Consider the following 8,851-nt stretch of genomic DNA (forward strand, 5'->3'; position numbering starts at 1 on the left):
AAAAAAAAAAAAAAAAAAAAAAAGTGAAAAAAAAAAAGTGAACTGTAAGAACATCATTAGTGGTAAGTTCTATGGGTTACTCATCAAATTGGGCCCTAATTTTTTAATAAAAAACTCATTAATGGTCCAAACAAGAGAGAATCGTTGCTGTGGGAAGGATCTGAAACAACCGCTTAAGGCGTTTTATGATTGGTTGTTGTGTAAATATAAAAACGAAAATTTTCTTTTCTTGCCATTTTCTTCTTCTCTCTTCCCGACTTTCTCTCTCTCTTCTCTGTCGAGCCAAACAGCGAGAGAACAAGTGATTGTTCTGAAATCGGAAAAAATCAATGGATTCTCACAACAAACGACGGTGGAGGTTTCTATTGGTGGGACTTCGACGGCGGCTGTTTCTGGTGGTGCCCTGAAGCTAACGGCGATGTCCAAACCCTAACGAATCAGAGGGAGAAGGTTCGTTTCTCATTTCTGATTGATTGCATGTTTTTGTAATTAGCCTCGGGTCTTTAATTGTTAGGGAATCGTTTTAATCCGATTGATTGTTAGAATGGTTAAATGTTTGTGTCGATTTGACTTATTAGATTATGAGATTAGTTTGATGTTCAATTGAATTTGATTGGAACATATACGGGTTTCAGATGTCTGATCACCTCTAGACAAGCCACCATAGGTTTTATAAAAAAACTTGAATTTCACTGTTATAATTTTCTTGATTTCTCTGTTATGATTTCTTCTTCTCAATTTGTGCTTTGCTTGGTTGGGGTTAATAATATGCTAGTGGGAATGCTATGGTCTGGAGAATCTCCAAAAGCTGAATCACTTAAAGAGACAATGGAGTCTTACTTCAATGCTCTTCAAGGTTTTTTGCTTTGTTGCCATGGAAGCATAGTTGGTGCTGGTCCTACTTTGTCTTCAATCATACACGGTTCTGTTAAGCAAATCGTCTATTCCAGCTTCAGATTGTTGCAGGGTTCTGTCTCCTTATACGGTAATAATGGAAAAGTATTATTATTCAAATTATACGATTCCAGATTGTTGCAGGGTTCTGTCTCCTTATACGATTCCAGCTTCAGATTGTTCCAGGGTTCTGTCTACTTTTTTCTTCTTCTTCATTTTGTAGTTGAATTGTTTTATTTTTTGTTATATCTCTGTTCTACCGATTTGGATCTTGAAGTCTTAACTTTTAATCGCAAATCTCCCTTTGATTTTCAAATATGAGTTGCTACCTACCCACCACTGCAAATTAAGCTCTTTTTTTAGCTCAAACTACTGCAATTGTGTCATGGATTCTATTATATATTTGAGAAGAGTGTAGTTTGGTGATGTATGTGAGAATGGTTTTGTTGGCTTTGGGACTGTAGAAACGGAGAAAGGGATCTTTGATGCTATATTGAAACGGAGAAATTAATTGATCTTTTTCCACAGAGATTGTCATTTCTTAGTTATGATAACTTCTTCTTCTTGTATTCTTACTCAAATGTTGAAAATGTGGTTGGTTGCAGAGTATCCATGGCTAAGAGAAGGTGGAGTAGCATTGGATTACTTTGATTTGGTTTGTGAACAACTCTCTCAAGTCAATTCCTTTGTTGTTCAGAATTGTTGTTCTCTTCACCCTTACTGTTCTGTTATGTGGTCTCTGTTTTGGTTGAGTTGTCTTCTTCTTCATGAGGTTTGGTCGCTATAATAGGTTCTCCAAGTTCCTCTCGTGTCGAGATAGGAGAGGCAATTGAAGCAGCGGGTTTTCGTTGTGGATGGGACAAGTTCGTGAAAGATCATTGTGGGTGGAACAAGTTCGTGAAAGATCATTCACTAAAGGAGAATGATCTATTGGTCTTCCTGTTATATCTCCAACTAGGACTCTTTTTGTCTTTTGGCTCAGTCTTGTTTTAGTGTTCATCATAACTAAGTCATATAACCAAGTGGTTTTGCTTTGGTTTGTAACATTTGAGATTTGTACAACAATTATATTTTTCTTATTCCCAATTTTGTTTAATATGTTTAATATTTCAAATTTTATAAAATATGTTTACTATTCCGAATTTTGTAAAATATGTTTAATATTCAAAATTTTGTAAAATTTTATTGTAATCTATTTTATGTAATATGTAATAGAAAATTTTTTAATAATTGTTTTTTCATTTTAGATAATTAAAATTTGATAATTAATAAACACCAATTAAAAAATTATTATTTAAATGATTGAGCAACCTTTTTTGAGGTTCTCTAGTGGGGGATAATTTTGCTTAAGTTCTCTTAAGATTGCTTTAATTAATTTAGTATTAATTATATAATTAATTATTATGAAAGTAACTTAAGGTCGGTTGTCCACTAATGATGGTCTAAATTAGTCAAAGACACCTTTAAAGTTTCAATTAAATATTGTTTACCCTCGGGAGATTTCATACCTTAAATGAGTTAAACCCTTTGAATCAACAAATAGTGTGTCTCCGGGCCTTTCCTCTAAATCACAACACAAAAGAAATAAGACAATTTTTTTACAAAACAACCTATGGAGAACCAATCACCTGTGTCTTCAACAAGCTCCTCCTCCCCCACCCAAACATGATCAAAAACTCAAAAGTATCGTTCTGGAACAAAAGCCTCCTCAAGATATTGTGTCTGAAAGGACTATCATTGAGAGGCCTCGTTTCGTTTTAGAGGTTGTGCGAAGAGAAAGAGCTAGCAAAATCTACTACCCTAGGTTATGCATGAAGGATTTCTCATGCCGGCGAGCTTTAGGCGGTCACCAGAACGCCCACAAAAAGGAACGAGAATTCCATAAGAAGCTGAAGTTCATCGAGGCAATGCTTTCAAGGATACTTATCGTGCGCCTTTCGGCTGCAGCTATGGAGGGATGTCCTCTTGACCGTTTATGTAAGGCGGAGGAGGTAGCAGCAGCACCACCAGACCTTACCAGTCTTCTACTGGTCGAGGAGCCAAAAAAATGAAGACGACCATATTTCCGCCTCATCACCATTCCATCCTCAAGTGGAGCAATACTGCTGATCGCCATAGAAGTTCGACAAGATATCCTTTAACCCACAAAAAGTATACTTCAAATGCTTTTTCAACTGATGATGATATTCATCTTGATCTCACTCTTGGTCCATCTAAAGCCCATAGGAGACCGCATCAAGAACACCACTAACCCATCGTTGGATGGGAAAGCTACTAGAGGAACAACGAATCTGATCACTCCTGTGTGTCCTCATGTGTCTCCATTCAATTTTGTTGCTGGAGATCCGTTTGATTCATTCCCAGGAAGATATGTTCCTCTTTTTGGAAACATCAGTCTTTGTCATGATCAGTTTTCTTTACAAGGGATGGAATAGGCTCGAGTCACCCGAAAAGTCTCTTCTCAACGGGAGTGGATTCCAAAGCCATGGTGCCTCCTTTTGCTCCTCCTTATCCAACGTCCACAAATCTTTGTAATGATTTGCCCCTTTTACAAGAGAATGGTTTGGGCTCTTGTCAATCAAACAGTCTCATCTCAAAAGGGGAAAACAAAGCCATGGTTCGTGAAGATGATGATGGTATGGATCTTGAAATAAGGTGGCTGACCAAGAAAAGAGATCATGAAGAGGCCGCTCGTAATTTATTTATGTATCTTTGAGTTCTTCAGTTTTCAGTTCGCTATCGATGCTTATGTTCACCTCTTCTCTTTTTTTTTTTTTTTTTTTTTTTTTTTTTTTTTTTTTTTTTTTTNTTCCCTTTTCTTTTTGTTTCTCAATTGTCTTTCAGGCCTTGTTCTCTTTGCGTATTGTTCAAAACAGTATCTTGGATTGACGTGCTGCCTTCATCCAAACAGATGAAACAGAGACTAATGATCGCTTGTTCATACCATCCGTAACTTGAAATAGACCAAACACATAGTTTCAAACCGTACGTTAAAATAATAGATCAACACACATAGTTTACAAAGCACTAAAAAAATACCAAATTCCATCACTTAAGGGTTTGATACAAAGAAGAAAATCATGCTAATAACGAAAAACACTTATATAAGTACCCACACCAACAGGAGAAATTTATACATAAAAAGAGTGATCAGCTTGTCCCTTCCTAGAAGCCAAGGCCAACAACTCCTTAAGTCTGGCTCTCACTGCATCTGGCGGAAGATCAGGCTCAGGATGACCTCTCAAAAAAAATCATCGCTACCATATTCCCATTGCTCAGATTCAATCTTTTTAAAAACCCATGTTGCCAAGCCGGCGGACGAATGGTGCCATCTCTTTATATTGTGAGAATCTCGGAAGAACACCTCTTGCAAAACTCAGATTCATTCCAAACGATGAAACTCTTACCCTTCTCACTCCACGAAACTATAGAATCGGTTTTAGGATCGTCCACCATCTTATATAACTTTTTGCGGAAATGACGGCATCTATCTTTGGTATTCTTATCACGATCCATCCCTAAACGCTTCAGATCTAAAAACGCCCTAAAATCAAAACACACCCAACCAATTAAAAACTAATCAAAATTATAGGTAAACCAAGACAGAAACAAACAGACTAGAATAATATAAATTAGAGATTAAAATAAAATAAAATAAAAAGGTACGATTATCGAGATCCAAACCTCGTTACTGTTTGTGCTTGAAGAACCCTAGGGGAAAGAACTTTTTGCCCCACCTGATCATGGTTTATATAATATTCTACATCAGATTGAAGAAGAGTTGGACAGTATCTAAAACCATCAAAAATGTGTTTGGTTTTGCAAAACTGTGTAGTAAAATTTGAAAAAAGTGACTTATTTAGTTATATGTAGTTATCTTTTGAACATGTCTGATGCATTTATTGTCAAATTAAGAAAGAGTGAAATATACTGAAAAAAATATGAACATATCGTATATCAACTATGATAGCACTGAATAAACGTATAAGATATGTAGCAAACTAGCTAACATAATCAGTTTAGTACATAGCCATAGTATTTGGCTTTCAGATTAGAGGTATCTTAGACCATCAGATTAGAGGTTGCTTCTCTCAAATCCTCTTGTTAAAAACTAATAAAAATTTCTCTTACTTCTTATTAGTTATATATTAAAATATTTTTTTTTTCTTTTTTGGAGCAACCATAAATCCGTTCTCTGCTGGTGATGCTCTTAGCTACGTACTGAGGCCTTTGTTCGGATCGTTTTTACCATTCTATTGAATTTTTCTCTTCTTGTTTCCATCTTTGCCTTTGAAATATTCTGTTTTGAGATTTGTTCATGTTTCGACTAATTCACGAATCCCTTTCATTTTCAATGCCTATAAATAAAAACACCAGACCTGATATAAAAGCCTTTAAACCGTTAACCACTTGACCAATGGATTTCCACATTATATGGTTATACCTATTCATTGGTTGTTAACTTATAATGTGTATATAAATCGAAAACTTATACCGTTTGCCTTGGAAAATTGACAGAAAATATATATTCGAATCTTTCCCATCTTATTATTACTGTTGTAACCTCCCAATATTTTTTTACATAAGCTATCATCTTTCATGATATATTTAACAGAAAGGATCATTATTCATTAACTATCGTTATTTGTTAATATAGTCTAGTAATCGAAGTGCTAATAATTAACTGATACAAAACTGATTTAGGAATGGACTATAGGGTACAACTAGAGCTGTCAAAATAGACGGGCTGTTCATGGGCGGACCATGTCCAATTCATTATGGACCGGTCATGGACAAGTCCATAATTGAAACGGACTTAAGTGGGCGTGGACAACAAAGTCCACGGACAAAACGGGCATGGACAACCTGGACATTGGGTGGCCCATTGGTCAGACAATTCTAGGTCAAAATCGATTTAGAGAAAAAATTACAAACAAAAATATGTTTTTAGATATTTGTATTTTTTTTATTTTACAAAATCTATTATATGTTGTCCAATGGACATCCATGGACAACCCATAAAAATATGGGCAATAACGGGCATAGTCGTTAATGGACACGGTCATTTATTTGTTCAAAATCAAACTGGATAATATTGGACGGATCAAAATGGACACAGACAGCCCATTTTGACAGCTCTAGCTACAACGTTTTGCATACGGGGTAGACAAACAAATGAGATAAAGTCAAAGGAAGTTTTCAACACTCAATGTCCTCAAAGTAGTCCTTGCAACTATCGTCTAGGTCTAGAAATGGATTTCACTTCATTATCTAGGGTTACGTTTCCCAGCCGAACTTAGTTTTGATTTGGCTTGCGACTTACGAGATGTCTCCACATTAAAGTATGATGGAACATTAATGATATAAAATGAGTCTTATTTGGTGTCTTGGAACCTCTAAAATACTTCTTTAGGAATTGAAGTTGCAAGAAATTTAACGGGAACATACCTTTTTCAACCGTTTGATATCATATTAGAAACTGGAATGATACCTTTATGTTTGACGGTAAATATTTTATATTGCTTTGGTCTTGTCATATTTTACTTCTATGGTCTTTTTGGGTCACGGTGAGCTGTTAATGTTTTTGACATCAATTGGATTTTAGTTCGTTTTAGATATCAATTGGATCTGTTTGTATACGAGAAGCAAGACATCCATAATTATGACTTATGAGTAGTTCGTTTCCTGAGGTGCGCATCCGGCATTTTGCTAATGTGGAACAATATAAATTGATATTATCTATATGTTTGATTTTGATATGTGGTGTGGTTCAAAAGTTTAGTATGTATTTTTTGAACAAAAGTTTTTATGTTGTATAAAATAAGTTTTATTGAAAACTACTCAGTTATTTACAATAATAGAATTTCGAAAATATTGTAATGTTGGCAGCATCAAAATGATTTTCGTAAAGCTATTATATTATGTGGTGATGCTGTCAAAACAAAAAACGATGAGGTAATCAAATAAAGGGTAAAATACCTACTAAACCGTATTATGTGGTGATATAAACAATTAGTTATGGATAACTAATGTATGTTGGAGATATCATTCCAATAGTTTCATGATGTCACTAAAGATAAACTGACAATAATTAATGCATCACTATTTTAAATTTTCATTGTGGATATTTTTCTCAAACAAGTATTTGGGCAGTTACAAAATTAAAAAGTGTTCAAGAAAACGGTTTAGGTGGCTGCATAGGCGCTTAACAGACGCCTAAATGATCGCTTGAACCACCTAAAATTGCATAAATTATATTTTAATACATATTTTTGATTTTTAACTATATATATTTAAATTATTAAGTTTTATAATTGTATATGTAATTATAAACGTTTCTATGTTGTTAATGTAAGTTAAATAAATGTATTTTTCTAACTTTTGTTTATGATTTATGATTTATTATTTTTTAACATATATTTTTACATAATTATATATAACATGTAAACGCCTAAACCGCCCATATACCGCTTAGCGCTTTCTTGAACACTGATTTCTATTTGTCAGTATTAAGTTACATTAAGAAAGAAAAATCAAATGTAGTAAAGCTGATGGGTATTAGCTGGCGTTTGTAAGTACAATGTTTATGAAAAAACTTGAATTTAGTTGTCTATATATTGTTTTCATTTTCATTGTATTTGCAGTTTTTCAAATATATATCTAGAAAATAAGTGAAAAAGAACATGTCAATCCATTACATAGAAGATACAATACTGTGTTTACTTGATTTGGTTAATGTTGTTTATTTGAACACATCAGTTAATATATATTTCATATAAATACTTACGATAAATGACGATCGATTTATTGAAGAGTCGGTTTGCAATTGTCGTTTTAACGAACTCATGATGCGCCATTTTTAGAAAATAATATATGAAAGAGACAGTTTCTAAATTATTTTTTACACTTGTAGGCATAATAATCACGTCTATAATATAAGAGTCATTGATGGTTATAATTGAAATGAGTAAAAACTTCAGATTATACAAAGTCAATTGGAAGGACAAAAGTATTAGATTGGATAGAAGAAGTAACGAACGAGAAAAATGATGCAAAGAAGAGCTCATGCATAACAAAACTATATCTAGGCCTCATGATATCATAAGGCGCCGATTTGTTGACCATAAAGGCTCAAGATAATTCTACTCTTAGTGAAGAATATTGGTCAAGGTCTATCCAAGGTTGTTTGTACCAAATAGTTTACCACGACAAGAGGAGAAGGAAATAAGTTAAACTCTTACAACGATCTAGAATCTTCTAATCTAACCGTTGGAGGAGTAGAGAAGGAAAGATCACATAATAGGAAAGTGTCTCTCTTTATGTCTCTTTTGTAAAAGAGAGTTGCCCTAGCTAGCCCTCCTACTTAAGGGCGTAGCCACATTGTAAACGATAAATCTATATAGAGAACCTATTCTATTCGATATTCTAAGCTCTTCAATTGAGGGTTTTCCCTTACTAAAATCGTTTTTTATATACTCAAATGGGTAGATTCTAGTCTCTATAATCTCATGGAGAGACCAAACTTTGACAATGCTTGGTCTCTACCTTTTTTTCATTCTATTCTCTACACCATTCTCTAAAGTATTCTAAAGGGTATTTGGGTTATCTTTGGTGTGAGAGAATTGTTGCCTCTCATACTTATTTTTGAGTATACACAGCTTATATTGGCGTGTATAACTCTTTCTTTATCTTAAGAACACTCTCATTGAGTTGTATCTTTAAGGCTTTACACGTGAACACACAAATTCCGCTTTAAGTGTTCTTGTGAGTTTATATTGGAGTAGAGTGTATCATGCAGCTCACTCTCTCCAAATTCTAACAAAAAGCAGTAAAATTTGGATTTTATATAACTTCAAATGGTTTATTTTGCTCAGACCACCTCTAGTGTATATCTCTATTTTTTACTCAATATAGAATAACTTTATAAATAAAATTATGTAAAAAAATAGAGATGAGA

Source organism: Camelina sativa, chromosome 18, assembly GCF_000633955.1.
Source record: "Camelina sativa cultivar DH55 chromosome 18, Cs, whole genome shotgun sequence".
In the NCBI taxonomy this organism is placed as follows: Eukaryota; Viridiplantae; Streptophyta; class Magnoliopsida; order Brassicales; family Brassicaceae; genus Camelina; species Camelina sativa.